Genomic DNA, 20,419 nt, shown 5'->3' with positions numbered 1-20,419 from the left:
TGCTGCTGAAACGGGATGCCAGCAATAGGTTCCCCCTGAATTGGCCATTGAAAGCCTGAATTGGCTCTGCTGTACGGTTTGTACGGTACACAGGACAAAGCCAGTCTGAACAGTGTTACCAAGAGCATGATGGTTACAGCAGCGCCCAGACGTCGAGCAGTGGTTTTCAGACTGCGGGTCGTGACCCAGTACTGGGTAGTGGAATGTAAGGCACTGGTTCGGGGTGGCTCCGGTCAATACTGCCAACTGGGCCATTAAAAGTCCCATCGGCAGCGCTGCCCGACTAAGGCAGGCTAGTTCCTACCTGTTCTGACACCGTGCTGCACACTGGAAGCATCCAGCAGCTGGTCTGCCTCCTAGGCGGGACGGCCATGGGGCTCCACACGCTGCCCCGACCCTGAGCACCGGCTCTGCACTCCCATTGGCCAGTTCCCGGCAAGTGGGAGCTGGGGGGCGGTGCCTGCAGCCAAGAACCATGCAGAGCCGCTTGCGCACCTCCACCTAAGAGCTGGACCTGCTGCTGGCCACTTCCGGGGCACAGCGCGGTCAGCGGTGCCAGGACATGCAGGAAGCCTGCCTTAGCACCCCCGCTGCACTGCTGACAGGGAGCCGCCTGAGGTAAGCCCATGCCCCAATCCCCTGCCCCAGTCCTAAGCCTGGCCCCAAATCCAGATCCCCTTTCTGTACCCCAAACCCTTCATCCCCGGCCCACCCCAAAACCTGCACCCCCAACCCAGAGCCCTGACTCCATCCTGCACCCCAATCCCCTGCCCCAGCCCTGAGCCCCCCCAAATCCAGACCTCCCTCCTGCACCCCAAAACCCTCATCCCCAGCCCCATCAGAAGCCCCCCACCCCAGAGCCTGCACCCCCCATCCCTGATCCCTGACCCCCTCCCATACCCCAATCCCCAGCCCAGAGCCCCCTCCTACACCCTGAACCCCTCATTCCTGGCCCCACCCCACAGCCCTCACCCTTGCACCCCAACCCTCTGCCCTAGCCCTGAGCCCCTCCCACACCCCAAACCCCTCATCCCCAGCTCCACTGGATCACAGGCATCAACAATTTTCTTCAACTGGGTCGCCAGAAAAAAAGTTTGAAAATCACTGTGCTAGAGGCTTTATTGTGCTCCTTTGGCCTGCAGGGAGACACAGTCCGTGCCCCGAAAGAGTGTAATGTCTGAACAGGCAAAGGAAGTATTGTTATCTCCACTGAGCAGCTTGGCACAGAGTGAGGAAGTGATTCACCCATGGCTGCCCACCGTGTGTCCACGGCACTGGCTTTCAAACCAAGGAGTGTGCCCCCTGGGGAGTGTGACGAGGTTATGGGGATTAGGCAAGCAGCAGGCCCCGCCTGGGGATGCCATTAGGAGGCAGCTGCCATCCCCTGACTGGACATGTTGCCCAGGCTCAGGGAGCCGGCTTCCCTCAGCTGCGGGTCAGGCAGGCAGCTGGGTGGCCTTGAGGCGCCTGCACAGGGGCAGCGCAGAGGCGCCAGATTTGGTGGGATCAGGAGGGGTCGTGCAGTATCCGTGTAGAGGCGATGGAGGTGTAGAAGCAATAGAGGTGTAGAGGCAATGGAGTTTCCCTGGTGGCTTCAGATGGGCTCGGCAGGTACAAGACGGAACTGGGCCCCAGTACCTACACCTGACAGAGGCGAGGGGGAGAGAGTGAACCCGGGGTGTCCCAGCTGCCCCACCTCCTGCATGCACCCGGCACCCATCCCCCACCGTCCCCACACATCCAACACCCCTGCCTCCCACACAACACACACACACACACACACACAGCACCAACCATCTCCCATACAACCCCGCTGCTGCTCCCACGCACACAGCACCCCTGGCTCCCACACAATCCCCCACCACCTCCACCACCCAGTACTCCCGCCTCCCACACGATCCCCCTGCCCTGAGCCCCCACACACAGCACCCCCACCTCCCACACAATCCCCCTGCCATCCTGACACATCCAGCACCCCTGCCTCCCACACAACACACACACACCCAGCATTAGCTGCCTCCCACACAATCCCCCGCCACCCCCCACACACCAGCACCCCCCGCCTCCCACATCCGCCTCCCACACAATCCCCCTGCGGCCCCACACACCCAGCACCCCCCCGCCTCCCACAGTCCCCCCACTGCCCCACACACCCAGCACCCCCACCTCTCACACAACCCCCACATGCCCAGCACCTGCTGGCTCCCACACAATCCCCCCACCGCTCCCACACATCCAGCACCCCTGCCTCCCACACAGTCCCCTCACTACCCTCACATACCTAGCACCCCCGCCTCCCACACAATCCCCCCACTCCTCCAGGCACCCAGTACCCCCCAACTCCCATGCAATCCCCGCACTGCCCCACATATGTATATGTCTACATTGCAATCCAGAGTTGTGATAGCAGCATGTGTAAACCAAAAATCAAAGCCAATAATAGCACAAGCTAGCTTCCCCTGCCCAGGACCCTTCTGGGAACACACATGAGTAGCCACTGCCCAGCACGCTGTGCCTTCAAAGCAGGCTCCAGTAATAATAGCAGTGATCTAGCTAGATCAGAGCTAACTTAGGTATGTCCACACAGGTCACAGTCACACCTCTTGATTGCTAGGAAGACATACCCTCTAAATGTGGGGTAAGGAGTCACAGCTGACTGGTGTGACAGAAGAGGATCTGGGGTGAGCTTTCACTGATATGAGTTCCTAACAGCTCCTTGCCCCACACCAAAATACTCTGTAAACAGCCATGGGCAGGCACCTTGCAAAGGCTGGCAGAGTGACAGTTTATAAGCAGCAACAGATGAGTACCAGCAGCTGTTATAGCAGAAACTGGCAGGGCATCCTCACATCAGAGGTTTGTGTTTGTTTCTCAATGTTTTTAGTTTGGTTTTAAAGGATGGTGAGTGTGATGGCAGCAGGGCCCTCGCTCACAAGAGAAAGGGTCCCATAGCATCCAACGAGTGTGCCAGGCAGGGCCCCGCTCCTGAAGGGACAGAAGTTGTGATGATGTGTGGCCTCAAAGCTGGGAGATGGGTTCATAACTGGGGATAATGAAAGGACTCTCAGTGCTCCAGGGGAACAGTTTAATGCTGACCTGGGGAGGGTCTCTCTACTAACTCTTGATACAGGGATGGCAATACGCCTGGTCCATACTCACTGCCAGGTTTATTTGCTTGGTTACACTCTCACACTGGATTAGACTGGTAGTCCACCTAGGCTGCTATTTTGTCCCTCAGCAGTAACCAGTGTCTGATGCGTCAGAAGAAGGAAAACCCCTGCCCTCCAAATCCCCCATAATACACCTGGCCCACTGTTCCATTGCTTGGTTTGTGTTTCTGGCAGGTTTGCTGGAGTGTACATTTTGTGCTTAATGAATATGGCTGTACCTGCAGCTGGATAGATCATCATCCTGGGGTGGCTGAAATACTGGACATTGTCAGCACGGATGTTCCCCCTCAGATCCCATCCTCAGCTATCTGAAATACTGAGCATATGAGGGGTATAGGGAGAGCTGATAGTGTCAGTGTAACCCTTCTGCCTGTCAGAGTTGGCAGCAACAAGGGCCGGGTTCAATATCTAGGGGATCCATTCCAATAACACAATGCAAACCGGCTCGAGCCCCCACCCAGTGACCTGGGACAAATATATACCACCCCCGCTGGCGCCTCCAAGAGGCAATACTTCCCCTCTTGCAAGCACAAATGTAACCCTTCTGCCTGTCAGAGTTGGCAGCAACAAGGGCCGGGTTCAGTATCTAGGGCATCCATTCCAATAACACAATGCAAACCGGCTCGAGCCCCCACCCAGTGACCTGGGACAAATATATACCACCCCTGCTGGGCGCCTCCAAGAGGCAATGCTTCCCCTCTCGCAAGCACAGTCTGAGTGTGGCAAAAAGCCTTTTAATAACAGAGAGAAACAATGTGGCACTATGTTGGGGAAACACCACCAACAGGATTCATAACACAACTCATGAGCAAAAAACCCACCCCAAGCAAATTGGGTCGTGTCCTTTCCCTTTGGCTCTTGAGTCCAGCAACCCAAAATCACCCCAAGTCCCAAAAGTCCAACAACCCAAAAGTCTCCGTCCCTGGTCAGGGCAGCCCCAGAGTTCAAAAGTTTATCTGCAGAGTTTTACCTCCCAACCTGGGTGGAGATTGGGGGGGTTAAGGGGCACCTTATGTGGTCCAAAGCTGATGGCCCCACCTCTCCATGGGGCTCCGCTCTGCCAGCCACCCCATGAGCCGCTCCGCTCGCTGTCCCGCAAACTGCTCTGCTCCACCAGCCGCTCCGCTTGCCGTCCCACAAACTGCTTTACCGTATATCTTCAGGCTCCCCCACTACTTAACACAACACTCAGTGATTTCAGCTCTTAGTAAATTTAGCTCTTTTGTGATTTCAGCTTGTAGTAAGGGAGCCTCAGTGCTGGTGGACCATTAGCCCAGAGTGAATTCAGCTCAGCAGCCTGTAACTAGACTCCTAATGGAATCAAAAGTAGCTCAGTAGCTCTAAAATTCCACAGTGGAGAGGAGGAAGTGCAATTAGCATGTAAGGCCCTCACCGGGGGGGGGGGGGGGGGGGGGATGCTGCCAAGTATTAATACCTATCCCCAGCCTCTCTCAAGTCACAGAGTTTTGGAACCCATGTCCCTTGCCTAGCGAGTGCTACTTAGTTGATGGCGAGTCCCTCCATCATAACAAAAGGCCAAGTACAGTTCCACTGTCCTTGATTCCCATAATCAGGGTAATAACAATTTATTCTTCCTGCCCCAATAACAGAGACACTGGGGATCCCACAGCAGCCAAAGTGACCATTTGGGCAGCTATGGCCTCATTCTAGGCGGGGTGGGGGTGCCTATGCAAATGAGATCAGCCCCTGAAGTACTTTTCCACAACTTGCCACACCTCACCACCAGACGTCAGGGTGGAGCTCATCCTGACTCTGCTTACACAAGGAGCCAAGGCCTTCTGTCCTATAGAGTCACCTTCCACATTGAAATACCGGTCATTGTGAGCACTGAAGCAGGGTGTCCAGGGGCTCTCTGCATAAACCCCGTTGTGGCTACAATGAGTGAGACTCTGCCCTGGGGTTTCTGAAATGCTGGTATCGCCACAGTGAGTGAGACTCTGCCCTGGGGTGTCTGAAATGCTGGTATAGCAGCCCTAATGCAGGGAGGGATTGGGATACTATACTCCAAATGCTCAATTCTTCATGACACAGGGAAACCTCTTTCCATCTGACCTCTTGTCAAAGCCCTTTTGAAGTTGATTTTATATTTTAACTGTTTACTCTAGGCCCCCCCGCCTTCACATTTCAGTTCATTTGCTCAATAGCCATTGGATCTGTTTTGCATGTTCTCTTTTTAGAATTGCTGGACAGTGACTTGGCTGGTGTGCGGAGGGTTCAGAGCTAACAGTGCTGGTCACTTGGCAGTGAGTGAACATATCAGCCATAATAAGCCATCTTCCCACCAGGAAAACACTTTGTGCTTTGCATGAGAATCATGGTACTCTATCTCCCTCTATAAACATTACCATGTCCTTTCTGCCTGTTTCTTATTGTTCCCCTTTCTACAGCTGGGGGCTTTTACCCCTCTGCCCCTACAGACAACCTGGCTATTAAAGATTTCAGAGTAGCAGCCATGTTAGTCTGTATCCGCAAAAAGAAAAGGAGTACTTGTTAGTCTCTAAGGAGCCACAAGTACTCCTTTTCCCTCTGGCTATTAAAGGCAACCAGGTGGGCATGGGATGAAGCTTACACCACTGAACTCACCAAGTTAACGATCTGTAGATAGATTGTGTTCTGTACAACCCAGTCCCTAAGAGACAAGTGAGACTTGAAGGGACAGGCAGAACTCCAGGATATAGTTTCAAAATCCGTGTGATTCTGACCTTTATTCTTCCAAACCTCATGCTCCTTTCTTCTTACTCAAAGGCAAACAAACCAATGACAGTGTCAATAATGCAGTGCTCGCAAGCATACCTCCAGTAAGAAGCCAGTGTGTAGTCAGTAGAAGAAAACAAAAGGTTGGGAAGAAAAGAATCTCAAATTCAAGCACCCAAGAGAAGATGTATGTAAAAAACATGTATGCTCCCTACTACTGTTTATTGGTTAGAATCAGAACTGTTCATTTGCATATCATAGGACTTATACTTCCAACTAACTGGAGATTTTCCTTTAGCTGATGTGAAAGAAGCCTCTGTTTTGGAGCAAGAGGATCTATATTCTGTTCCTGTTGTCACATTGAAGGTTGGTGCAGTGTAGTGACAACTATGAAGTCATAAGTGGCCAAAAGTTTGTTACAATTTAAACCAACAGTCCCTGGAGCACCAGTTAGGTCCCAGGGACTTTCTCGATGATCCATGGCATGGAACTTGTTCAGAACGAAGGAGGAGGGGCTTGAGGGAATGGGAGAATTGGGTCCATGAAAAGATTTTTCTCTTTTACGCATTGAGCCACAGAACATTATGTTTTTTTAATTGGTGAAGGCCAGATATTAACACCGGTGCAAGGAATGAAGATTTTTAGGGCTTGTCTATGCTGGGAAGCTATTGCAAAATAGCCTAGGATGTAAGTGTAAAGTGCATTAAGCTATTCCGCACTAAGAGTCCCTTTTTGGGTTTACTTTGATGATCTTCCAAAGTCAATTCAGTTACACTTCACAAAGGCACTCTCAGGGTATGTCTATGTTATAATTAAACACCCATGTCTGGTCCATGTCAGCTGACTTGGGCTCACAGGTTCGAGCTAGGAGGCTGCTTAATTGTGGGGTAGACATTCAGGCTCGGACTGGAGCCCACGCTCAGGGACACTGCGAGGCAGACTGGGGGTCCCAGAGCCCAGGCTCCAGCCCAAACCCAAATGTTGTCTACACTGCAATTAAACAGCCCATAGCCCAAGCCCCAAAAGCCCTATTCAGCTGACGCGGGATAAATGCAGGTGTTTAATTGCAGTATAGACGTACCCTTAGTGTGGAATAAGAAAGTCCATACAGGGGTTAGTGTGCAATAGCTATTCCGGGCTATTTTTCCATGTAGATTGTCCCTAAAATGTTGATAAATACCTTGACATTTTGAATGTAAAATGCCAGAGCCCATTAAGTCATGGTTTTCCTGTTGGAGAGACTTCTGGAAATTGTGACTTTTCAGGCAATTTTATAGAAGGTTCACCAGTTTCCTGAAAGAATTCAAATGATCGTGTTACACAATCCTTGATGTTGGACACAGAAATAGGTTTTTGTTGGACCACTGGGCAGATGGAGTGTGCATTTCTCTTCCTCCCTAGCCTGGAACATTTACAGATTGCTGTTCTTACATTCAGAGTTACAGGGAAAAACAGTGAGGCCAGGTCTACACTTAACATTTATGTTGGTCAGGGGTGTGAAAAATCCACATGCACAACTGATGAAGTGAGCTGTAGCTCACAAAAGCTTATGCTCAAATAAAGTTGTTAGTCTCTAAGGTGCCACAAGTCCTCGTTTTCTTTTTGATGTAGGTATGCCGACCTAACCCCTATAATGTTGCTGGTTCTGGTGGGACCCAACTGAGAGTGCCAATTCAGGACAAACTGCTTAAAACAGAGCAGTCACAGCCCATGGCTGGGGTTTTTCCACCTCTAAGGCAAACCAAACCAGCCAGCCAGAGAGGACTGTGGTTTTACGCCGCTGGCTAACCACCAGTCACACAAGAAATTCCCTTAGATGCTCCAGTTTCCCAGTATCACCACCAGTGCCACTCGTTATGGGGACAGATGGTTATGAAAACCAATACCCCTGTCAAGGTTCCTTCCCCACTCTGAACTCTCGGTACAGATGTGGGACCTGCATGAAAAAAACCCTAAGCTTATTTTTACCAGCTTAGGTTAAGACTTCCCCAAGGTACAAACTATTTTACCTTTTGCCCCTGGACTTTATTGCTGCCACCACCAAGCGTCTAACATATATATAACAGGGAAAGAGCCCGCTTGGAAACATCTTTGCCCACAAAATCCTCCCAAACCCTATACCCCCTTTCCTGGGGAAGGCTTGATAAAAATCCTCACCAATTTGTATAGGTGAACACAGACCCAAACCCTTGGATCTTAAGAACAATGAAAAAGCAATCAGGTTCTTAAAAGAAGAATTTTAATTGAAGAAAAAGTAGAAGAATCACCTCTGTAAAATCAGGATGGTAAATACCTTACAGGGTAATCAGCTTCAAAACAGAGAATCCCTCTAGGCAAAACCTTAAGTTACAAAAAGACACAAAAACAGGAATATACATTCCATTCAGCACAACTTATTTTATCAGCCATTTAAACAAAACAGAATCTAACGGGTATCTAACTAGATTGCTTATTAGCCCTTTACAGGAGTTCTGACCTGCATTCCTGCTCTGGTCCCGGCAAAAGACAACACACAGACAGAGAAAAACCTTTGTTTTTCCCCCGCTCCAGCTTTGAAAGTATCTTGTCTCCTCATTAGTCATTTTGGTCAGGTGCCAACGAGGTTATCCTAGCTTCTTATCCCTTTACAGGTGAAAAGGTTTTCCTCTGGCCAGGAGGGATTTAAAGGTGTTTACCCTTCCCTTTATATTTATGACAACCCCAGTAAAAGAAAAAAAGGTTCTCTCGATCCCAAAGGACCAAGCCCCAGATCCAGGTCAATATACAAATCAGATATTACCCACAAATCACACTGTTGCCAATCGTTTTGAATCTAAAATCTAAAGGTTTATTCATAAAAGGAAAAAGATATAGAGGAGAGCTAGAGTTGGTTAAATGGAATCAATTACATACAGTAATGGCAAAGTTCTTGGTTCAGGTTTGCAGCAGTGATAGAATAAACTGCAGGTTCAAATCAAGTCTCTGGAGTACATCCACAGCTGGGATGGGTCATCAGCTGTTGATGGATATAAGCTGTTCAGGAAGGACAGGAAGGGCAGAAAAGGTAGGGGAGTTGCACTGTATGTAAGGGAGCAGTATGACTGCTCAGAGCTCAAGTATGAAACTGCAGAAAAACCTGAGAGTCTCTGGATTAAGTTTAGAAATGTGAGCAACAAGGGTGATGTCGTGGTGGGAGTCTGCTATAGACCACCAGATCAGGGGGATGAGGTGGACGAGGCTTTCTTCCAGCAACTCGCAGAAGTTACAAGATTGCAGGCCCTGGTTCTCATGGGATACTTCAATCACCCTGATATCTGCTGGGAGAGCAATACAGCGGTGCACAGGCAATCCAGGAAGTTTTTGGAAAATGTAGGGGACAATTTCCTGGTGCAAGTGCTGGAGGAACCAACTAGGGGCAGAGCTCTTCTTGACCTGCTGCTCACAAACCGGGAAGAATTAGTAGGGGAAGCAAAAATGGATGGGAGCCTGGGAGGCAGTGACCATGAAATGGTCGAGTTCAGGATCCTAACACAAGGAAGAAAGGAGAGCAGCAGAATACAGACCCTGGACTTCAGAAAAGCAGACTTTGACTCCCTCAAGGAACTGATGGGCAAGATCCCCTGGGAGAATAACATGAGGGGGAAAGGAGTCCAGGAGAGCTGGCTGTATTTTAAAGAATCCTTATTGAGGTTACAGGGACAAACCATCCTGATGTGTAGAAAGAATAGTAAATATGGTAGGTGACCAGCTTGGCTTAACAGTGAAATCCTTGCTGCTCTTAAATACAAAAAAGAAGCTTACAAGAAGTGGAAGATTGGACAAATGACCAGGGATGAGTATAAAAATATTGCTCGGGCTTGCAGGAGTGAAATCAGAAAGACCAAATCACACCTGGAGTTGCAGCTAGCAAGAGATGTTACGAGTAACAAGAAGGGCTTCTTCAGGTATGTTAACAACAATAAGAAGGTCAAGGAAAGTGTGGGTCCCTTACTGAATGAGGGAGGCAACCTAGTGACAGAGGATGTGGAAAAAGCTAATGTACTCAATGCTTTTTTTGCCTCTGTCTTCACGAACAAGGTCAGCTCCCAGACTACTGCACTGGGCAGCACAGCATGGGGAGGTGGTGACCAGCCCTCTGTGGAGAAAGAAGTAGTTCGGGACTATTTAGAAAAGCTGGACGAGCACAAGTCCATGGGGCCGGATGCGTTGCATCCGAGAGTGCTAAAGGAGTTGGCGGATGTGATTGCAGAGCCATTGGCCATTATCTTTCAAAATTCATGGCGATCGGGGGAGGTCCCAGATGACTGGAGAAAGGCTAATGTAGTGCCCTTCTTTAAAAAAGGGAAGAAGGAGGATCCTGGGAACTATAGGCCAGTCAGCCTCACCTCAGTCCCTGGAAAAATCATGGAGCAGGTCCTCAAGGAATCAATTCTGAAGCACTTAGGGAGAGGAAAGTGATCAGGAACAGTCAGCATGGATTCATCAAGGGCAAGTCATGCCTGACTAATCTAATTGCCTTCTATGACGAGATAACTGGCTCTGTGGATGAAGGGAAAGCAGTGGACGTGTTGTTCCTTGACTTTAGCAAAGCTTTTGACACGGTCTCCCACAGTATTCTTGTCAGCAAGTTAAAGAAGTATGGGCTGGATAAATAGACTATAAGGTGGATAGAAAGCTGGCTAGATTGTCGGGCTCAACGGGTAGTGATCAATGGCTCCATGTCTAGTTGGCAGCCAGTATCAAGTGGAATGCCCCAGGGGTCGGTCCTGGGGCTGGTTTTGTTCAATATCTTCATAAATGATCTGGAGGATGGTGTGGATTGCAGTCTCAGCAAATTTGCAGATGACACTAAACTGGGAGGAGTGGTAGATACGCTTGAGGGTAGGGATAGGATACAGAGGGACCTAGACAAATTGGAGGATTGGGCCAAAAGAAATCTGATGAGGTTCAACAAGGACAAGTGCAGAGTCCTGCACTTAGGACGGAAGAACCCCATGCACTGCTACAGACTAGGGACCGAATGGCTAGGCAGCACTTCTGCAGAAAAGGACCTAGGGGTTACAGTGGACGAGAAGTTGGATATGAGTCAACAGTGTGCCCTTGTTGCCAAGAAGGCCAATGGCATTTTGGAATGTATAAGTAGGGGCATTGCCAGCAGATCGAGGGATGTGATCGTTCCCCTCTATTCAACGTTGGTGAGGCCTCATCTGGAGTACTGTGTCCAGTTTTGGGCCCCACACTACAAGAAGGATGTGGAAAAATTGGAAAGAGTCCAGCGGACGGCAACAAAAATGATTAGGGGACTGGAACACATGACTTATGAGGAGAGGCTGAGGGAACTGGGATGTTTAGTCTTCAGAAGAAAAGAATGAGGGGGGATTTGATAGCTGCTTTCAACCACCTGAAAGGGGGTTCCAAAGAGGATGGCTCTAGATTTGTTCTCAGTGGTAGCAGATGACAGAACAAGGAGTAATGGTCTCAAGTTGCAGTGGGGGAGACTTAGGTTGGATATTAGGAAAAACTTTTTCACTAGGAGGGTGGTGAAACACTGGAATGCGTTACCTAGGGAGGTGGTGGAATCTCCTTCCCTAGAAGTTTTTAAGATCAGGCTTGACAAAGCCCTGGCTGGGATGATTTACTTGGGGATCAGTCCTGCTTTGAGCAGGGGGTTGGACTAGATGACCTCCTGAGGTCCCTGATATTCTATGATTCTATGATCAGTCCTTTATTTAGAGCTTCCGTTTGTAGCAAAGTCCCTCCAGAGGTATGAAGCAGTGTAACCCTTCTGCCCGTCAGAGTTGGCAGCAACAAGGGCCGGGTTCAATATCTAGGGGTTCCATTCCAATAACACAATGCAAACCGGCTCGAGCCCCCACCCAGTGACCTGGGACCAATATATACCACCCCCGCTGGGCGCCTCCAAGAGGCAATACTTCCCCTCTCGCAAGCACATAGTCTGAGTGTAGCAAAAGTCTTTTAATAACAGAGAGAAACAATGTGGCATTATGTTGGGGAAACACCACCAACAGGATTCATAACACAACCCATGAGCAAAAACAACCCCACCCCAGGCAAATTGGGGCATGCCCTTTTCCCTTTGGTTCTTGAGTCCAGCAACCCCAAATCACCCAAAGTCCCAAAAGTCCAATGCCCCAAAAGTCTCTGTCCCTGGTCAGGGCAGCCCCAGAGTTCGAAAGTTTATCGGCGGAGCTTTACCTCCCAATCTGGGTGGAAATGGGACAGGGGTAAGAGGCACCTTACGTGATCTGAAGCTGACCGCCCCATAGCTCCATAGCGGCGCTCCGCTCCGCCAGCCGCCCCACGAACTCCTTCGCTCAGCTGCGCTCCGCTCCGCCAGCCGCCCCACGAACTCCTTCACTCAGCTGCGCTCCGCTCCGCCAGCCGCCCCACGAACTCCTTCACTCAGCTCCACGGCCCACAAGCAGCTCCTGCCATCCACACACTGCTCCGCGTCGAACTGCTTCACCAGCCGTCCCGCAAATTGCTCCACAATATATCTTCAGGCTCCCCCACTACTTAACACAACACTCAGTGATTTCAGCTCTTAGGTGAATTCAGCTTATAGTAGGGGAGCCCCAGTGCTGGTGCACTGTCAGCCCAAAGTGAGCTCAGCAGCCTATAACTAGACTTCTAATGAAATCAAAATTAGCTCTGATATTCCACAGTGGAGAGAGGAGGAAGTGCAATCAGCATGTAAGGCCCTCACCAAGGGGCCCATGCCACCAAGTATTAATACTTGTCCCCAGCCTCTCTCCATTCACACAGTTTTGGAACCCATGACCCTTGCCTAGCGAGTGCTACTTAGTTGATGGTGAATCCCTCCATCATAACAAAAGGCCACGTACAGTTCCAAGCACAGTTCCCATAATCAGGGTAATAGCAATTTATTCTTCCTGCCCCAATAACAGAGACACTGGGGATCCCACAGCAGCCAAAGTGACCATTTGGGCAGCTATGGTCTCATTCTAGGCGTGGTGGGTGTGCCTATGCAAATGAGATCGGCCCCTGAAGTTCTTTTCCACAACTTGCCACACCTCACCACCAGATGTCAGGGTGGAGCTCATCCTGACACTGCTTACAGACAGATAGTCTAAAAAGTCAATGATAGGTGAACAGAAAAGGAAATAAATTTTCAGGAAAGTCACAGAATCAATTGACCTTGAAAAGTCATAGTCCAGCTCCTCTGTGCTGAGGCAGGAGCAAGTAAACCTAGACCATTCCTGACAGGTGTTTGTCTGTCCTGTTCTTAAAAGCCTCCAATGACTGGGATCCCACAACCTCCTTTGGAAGTCCGTTCCAGAGCTTAACTCCCCTTATGGCTAGAAAGTTTTTTCTAATAGCTAACCTACACCTCTCTGGGTGCAGAATAAGCCCATTGTTTCTCATCCTACCTTCAGTGGACATGGAGAACCATTGATCACTGTCCTTTTTATAATGGCCCTTAACAGATTTGAAGTTTGTTGTCAGATCCCTCCTCAAGACGAAACATGCCCAGTTTTTTTAACCTTTCCTCATAGGTCAGGTTTTCTAAACCTTTTATCTTTTTTTTTTTTTTTGCTCTCCTCTAGACTCTCTCCAATTTGTCCCCATCTTTCTTAAAGTGGACTCAGTTCTCCATTTGAAGCCTCCCCAGTGCACAGTAGTGGGACAATTGCCTTCCATGTCTTACATGTGACTCTCCTGTAAATACATCCCAGAATGATATTTGCATTTTTTTGCAACTGCAACACACTGTTGGCTCAAACTCAGTTTGTGATCCTCTCTAACCCCCAGATCCTCTTCAGCAGTACTACCATGTAGCCAGTGATTTCCCGTTTTATAGTTGTGTGTTGGATTTTTGCTTTTTGAGTATAGTACTTGGTATTTGTCTTTCTTGTTGATTCAAACCAATTCTCCAGTTTGTCAAGGTCATTTTGGAGACTAGGATTATAATTCAAAGTACTAGCAACCCCTCCCAGTTAGGAATAACCCACTAATTTTATAAGTATACTCTCCACGCCATTATCCAACTCATTAATAAAAATGTTGATGTTACAGGGCACAGCTGCCCTGTAGCAATCCCTGGTGACTGAGTGTGGTGTGGTTGACAATCCCTGCCGCAGTTTCCCTCCCTGAGGAAGGTCTCCTCAGCTCTCCACACACCCTTCAGTTCTGGATAAGTATCTTAACCCTTCAGTCATGTCACAAACTAAGAAGTCCAAACTAAAAAGTCCCAGGAAACAACAAAGTTCTTCTCCCCTTTGGGGTTTCTCTTCAGCCCCCCTCTGAGCCCTTTTCCCAGCCCACTTCTGGAGTACCCTTGAGAGTCTCTTTCTCCACTCTGGCTTACAGTGCTAGGTGCTAGGCTGGTTTCCCTGGAGTACCTTTTCCACAGTAGACACTGGCTCAGGGCCTTCCATAGAAGGCTCCAGCTGCCAGACTGATCTCTCTCAGCCCTCTTGTAAAGCCCAGGTGTCCATTTAGCTAATTAACAGCTTCCCAGCCCCTGAGGTAATTAACTATTCACAGGTGGATCTGGCTTGGCTCATTCTCCTTAGTAGAACATGTCACAGGTAGGCTGGTCTGGTCACATGGGACTGTGTCAAAAGCCTAACTAAAGCCAAGATAAATCACGCCTACTGCTTCCCCCATCCACTATGCCAGTAACCTGTCAGTCACCCCTCCCTCTGTGAAAGCAACGGCAGACAATCGTTTTGCGCCTGAGCTCCTTAGGTTTCATGCGGCACTGCTGCGGGTCCCTGTGATAGCCTTTGTCCTTCATGCCCTTGGAGATTTTTTCAAATATTTTGGCATTTTGTCTTTTGGAACGGAGTTCTGATAGCACAGATTCATCTCCCCATACAGCGATCAGATCCAGTACCTCCCGTTCAGTCCATGCTGGAGCTCTTTTGCGATTCTGGAACTCCATGGTCACCTCTGCTGATGAGATCTGCATGGTCACCTGTGCTGATCAGCTTGCCATGCTGGCCAAACAGGAAATGAAATTCAAAAGTTCGCGGGGCTTTTCCTGTCTACCTGGCCAGTGCATCCAAGTTGAGAGTGCTGTCCAGAGCGGTCACAATGGAACACTGTGGGATAGCTCCTGGAGGCCAATACCGTTGAATTGCATCCACATTAACCCAAATTCGACCCAACGATGTCAATTTCAGTGCTAATCCCCTCGTCAGGGAGGAGTACAGAAATCAATTTTAAGAGCCCATTAAGTCGACAAAAATGGCTTCGTTGTGTGGACGGGTGCAGGGTTAAATCGACCTAACACTGCTAAATTCGACCTAAACTCGTAGTGTAGACCAGGGCTAAGGGTATGTCTACATGAGAGAAACTATACTGGCATAACTACATCACCATAGCTATGCCAGTGTAACACAGCCTACACCAACAAGAGAGGTTTTTCCATCAGAGTAGGAACACCACCTTCCTGAATGACAGTAGCTAGTTCGATGGAAGCATTCTTCCGTTTACCTATCTGCATCTATATTGGGGGTTCTGACATTATTGACATAATCTGGGACTGTATAGATCATCGTTGCAACCAAGGTCCTGTAATGACACCAAATCTTATATAAAGGGGGTCAAATGAGGTGTCTAAGACAAGGTTATGGTTTGCTGATTATGATTATGCTGTCTATATGTGTGTTTCATTTTTGTAGTTGAAGTTATGAATATTGGCTCTATACTGTCTGTACTTCAAATTTATGCTATGCTTCTGGGTGACACCCCAGACAAGTTGGTGTCAGCTCTGCCTAGCCTGCCTGATGGCCCATTAAGGACCATCAGTTATACAACTGACCCATTGAGAGAAAGCAGACATGCCTTGTGACTCAGCAAGGTATGCAGGGACATGCCTGTGGACAGAACTCTGAGGTTTTTCCATGCCATGTGATAGACAGCTTGTCTTTGGAACAAAGAAAGAAAGACCACATAGCAAGAGAATATAACAAGCTGCTGCAGCTCCTCCATCTTGTCTTCAATCCTGATGTAAGCAGTGTCAGGATGAGCTCCACCCTGACATCTGGTGGTGAGGTGTGGCAAGTTGTGGAAAAGAACTTCAGGGGCCGATCTCATTTGCATAGGCACACCCACCACGCCTAGAATGAGACCATAGCTGCCCAAATGGTCACTTTGGCTGCTGTGGGATCCCCAGTGTCTCTGTTATTGGGGCAGGAAGAATAAATTGCTATTACCCTGATTATGGGAACTGTGCTTGGAACTGTACGTGGCCTTTTGTTATGATGGAGGGATTCACCATCAACTAAGTAGCACTCGCTAGGCAAGGGTCATGGGTTCCAAAACTGTGTGAATGGAGAGAGGCTGGGGACAAGTATTAATACTTGGTGGCATGGGCCCCTTGGTGAGGGCCTTACATGCTGATTGCACTTCCTCCTCTCTCCACTGTGGAATATCAGAGCTAATTTTGATTTCATTAGAAGTCTAGTTATAGGCTGCTGAGCTCACTTTGGGCTGACAGTGCACCAGCACTGGGGCTCCCCTACTATAAGCTGAATTCACCTAAGAGCTGAAATCACTGAGTGTTGTGTTAAGTAGTGGGGGAGCCTGAAGATATATTGTGGAGCAATTTGCGGGACGGCTGGTGAAGCAGTTCGACGCGGAGCAGTGTGTGGATGGCAGGAGCTGCTTGTGGGCCGTGGAGCTGAGTGAAGGAGTTCGTGGGGCGGCTGGCGGAGCGGAGCGCAGCTGAGTGAAGGAGTTCGTGGGGCGGCTGGCGGAGCGGAGCGCAGCTGAGCGAAGGAGTTCGTGGGGCGGCTGGCGGAGCGGAGCGCCGCTATGGAGCTATGGGGCGGTCAGCTTCAGATCACGTAAGGTGCCTCTTACCCCTGTCCCATTTCCACCCAGATTGGGAGGTAAAGCTCCGCCGATAAACTTTCGAACTCTGGGGCTGCCCTGACCAGGGACAGAGACTTTTGGGGCATTGGACTTTTGGGACTTTGGGTGATTTGGGGTTGCTGGACTCAAGAACCAAAGGGAAAAGGGCATGCCCCAATTTGCCTGGGGTGGGGTTGTTTTTGCTCATGGGTTGTGTTATGAATCCTGTTGGTGGTGTTTCCCCAACATAATGCCACATTGTTTCTCTCTGTTATTAAAAGACTTTTGCTACACTCAGACTATGTGCTTGCGAGAGGGGAAGTATTGCCTCTTGGAGGCGCCCAGCGGGGGTGGTATATATTGGTCCCAGGTCACTGGGTGGGGGCTCGAGCCGGTTTGCATTGTGTTATTGGAATGGAACCCCTAGATATTGAACCCGGCCCTTGTTGCTGCCAACTCTGACGGGCAGAAGGGTTACATGTCCATCTACCAAGGTCTGCTGAACACTCCCAATTCCCATTGACTCGGAACTGTGGGCACCCGGCAGTTCTGGAAATCAGGCCCCATGTGTTTATATCATGCCAACTGCTGAGGCATTTTGCATTGGATTCATGGTTAGTATATTGCTTGACATTTTCAAGGCATCCCTCTGCCATTTCTGTGTCTGTTTCACAGTGATGCAGCATCTAGAGCTCATGCTCAAATAAATTGGTTAGTCTCTAAGGTGCCACAAGTACTCCTTTTCTTTTTCCAGGCACTGGGAGCTGCTTAGTAGGCATTCTGCAGAAGTCAGTCAGGCTATTAGGTTTCTCATGTGGATCCCATTGAATGCATTGTCTGTTTGGGTTTTTCATTACACAGAGCTGTTAATTTTACTCTTGACCGAGCTTCCAGCAGTCACGTTGAGGAAGTGGATTGTTAGCCACGTAGGGAATTTGCAGAGTTCATCTCAATTAACTTTACCGCCTGCTTTGCGAGTACTTTTTTTGCTGTCTGGTTTTACTCAGGATTTAGCTTTGCTTTTTGCAACTTCTTTTTTGTTGGGCTTAAAAAAATAGTGGCTTGGTAAATACTTTGTCTATGTAAATCAAAGATTTCAGCCAGTGGGGCCAAGGCCCCAATTCAGTAAAGCTCTTAAGCACATCTTTATTTTAAGCATGTGCCGGTGTCCAATTGACTTAAGCATGTGCTTAAGTGCTTTCTTTGCTGAATAAGAATAGGCTTAAGCATATGCTTAACTTTAAGCACATTCATAGGTGCTTTCCTGAATCAGGGGCTCAGTGGGTTAATTCACTACCCTTCCATGTCTGAGGGCCTACATTTAAATTCTGATCTGATTACAAGTGTAATAAGTAGAGCTGTTTGAGAAATAGCATTTTTTCCCATGGAATTTTTTACTTCTTTTTTAAATAAAAAGCCAAAAACTTTAGGCTGAAAACCCTACATTTTGTCCAAAACCTTTTGGTTTAAAACTGAACATTTTCATTTGGAAATAGCACTGCAGTACCTCATGGGGAGTTGTAGTTCATGTGTATCATGCCCTCATTTCCATTACGGGCTGGGCTCCCTGGCTGGACTACATCTCCCATGATGCACCATGGTCTCACTGCTTGCTGAGCCACTGTGGTACATTATGGGAGTCCCTGGCCATAGTGCTTCATGGGAAATGTAGTCTGACTGGGAAACATTGTTTATAGAAGAGAATAGGGAATGAGGCACCCAAACTACAACTCCCATAAGGCACTGCAGCAACATTTCCCAATCTACATTTTTTTATTTTTCTGCCAACAGCTGAAAACTTTGGGGGTGTGAGGGTTGAGGAGTTTAGTTTTTCAATAAGTCAAAATTTTCCATGGAAACCAAATGCTTTTCACACACACAAAATTCATTTAGTCAAAAACCCAATTTTCCAGCAAAAAACAAAATTTTTGACGAGCCATAATAAGTTCATGGGAGCCTCAAGCTTTATCTTCCTACATAGCTGAAATAATTTAGTATAATTGGTGGTTCCTGTGCAAAATAGATCAGAGGTGAGGATAGCAGTGGGCATTGTAGCTCAGGAGCCGGCTGCCTTGATGGAACTGTATAGAGGGTCCAGAACTAGATTAGTGAAGGTTTCAGAAGCATTGGCAGAGAGAGCAAAGTGAGTGCCAGGACTGGAGTAAGCTGAGGTGGGGCACAGGTGAGGATAACATTGAACTGATAGAGCTGATTCTTGGTCCCATTTTCTGCTGATATTACAGACAAAAGCAGATCACCACTAGCAGCAGAGGTTGCCATGAATTAATTGCCACTTCATGCATTGCTCATGTGGTTTAGTTTTAAAATAAAACCCATTTAAAACCTAAGAATGTCTGTGCATGGTGTGTGACAGAACAGCGTGACCCCTTCGTATACTGCTTTAAAAAGAAAACATGTTATCTTCCAAGGGTCTGTGTACCTGGTATTATCATAAATACCTACTATACTACCTTTACATTGGAAAATGGGGCTTCAGAGAATAGATGCTGGGACTTCATCAAAATCAGATAGACATCATGAGAATGGGCATCTTGTGTCCAACAACATCCCACCCTATGAGAGCTGCTAACGCCAAAGGAATTCTCAGTGACCCTGGAGCCCGCTGTGAAGAAGCATGACCAGCTCTGAAAAAGGAGATATTGCCGATGTGGCATAAAACGGATTCTGAATACGGACAACGTAACAGCGTAGTCTGCCCCTTTAAGATCCATATTGCCCAGGGCTAGCCAGCCCTGTCTGACAATCAGGCCCCAGCTTTCCTGCAATAGATACTCCCCAGCTGGGCCTGATTAGGCCGGCAGAGTGGCATCTGTGGAAGAAGAAATGAATGAAGAAGGAAATTAGGCTGAGAGGGAGTCCCAAGCTAGAGAGGTCAAAATCAGAGAGTTGGAGAAGTCTAGATCATCATTCAGTCAACAGCAGCAGCAGGAGGAAGAGGAGGAGGAGTGATGGGGATGGTTTACCTGCTGACTTCTCCAAGCCAGAGAGATCAGCAGAGGGTTGGAGAAGGCTGAGGGCCAGGGGAGCAATGAGGGGTTCATCTGCTGCCTGGTCAAGCCAGAGAATAGACAACACTGAGAATGTGTTGGATTCTCACTGGAGAAGAAAGGACTCCAGGTAGTAAGACTAAGGAGTTCCTGCTGGGAAGAGCAGCGATGCACTCCAGCTAGATGGCGCTGGGGGTGGAGATGTGGGGGCTGGTGGACACAGGCTAGGACAGAACAGGAGCCCTGGGACTGGCAGAGGGTGCTGGAGCTGAATACGTGCTGTGCTGGTGGGCTGTATTTTGGAGCTCTGGGGACCATTTGAATGTTTTTTATGTTAATAATCTAGCTCCACGCTGGGGTGGTATTAGTCACCAGAAAGCCTCTTGTGGAATTCCCTGAGAAGGGAACACTGAGACAGGATCCCTGCAAATAATGGTGTCTGCCAATGGAATGGCAGTGTGGGGTGTTCAAGAACAAAGAGAAACTGTCACAGACAAGGAATTTGCTGGTTTGTGACACTTGTTAGGTATGATCTACTAGAATCCATTCATAGCTTCACCACCTGTAGGCCAAGTGCCTACCCCAGCCCACAGGAAACAGGTATGGTCTGGAACGTGAAATATTCTGTATTTATAAGGTGCTCTGAATTGAAGAAGCGCACAGGTCCTCAAGTGCACCCAATGGTTATTTGGTATAACTGTA

The sequence above is a fragment of the Lepidochelys olivacea genome, assembly GCF_965140295.1.
Source record: "Lepidochelys olivacea isolate rLepOli2 genome assembly, chromosome: 10".
NCBI classification, from domain to species: Eukaryota; Metazoa; Chordata; order Testudines; family Cheloniidae; genus Lepidochelys; species Lepidochelys olivacea.
This window is presented reverse-complemented; position numbering follows the sequence as displayed.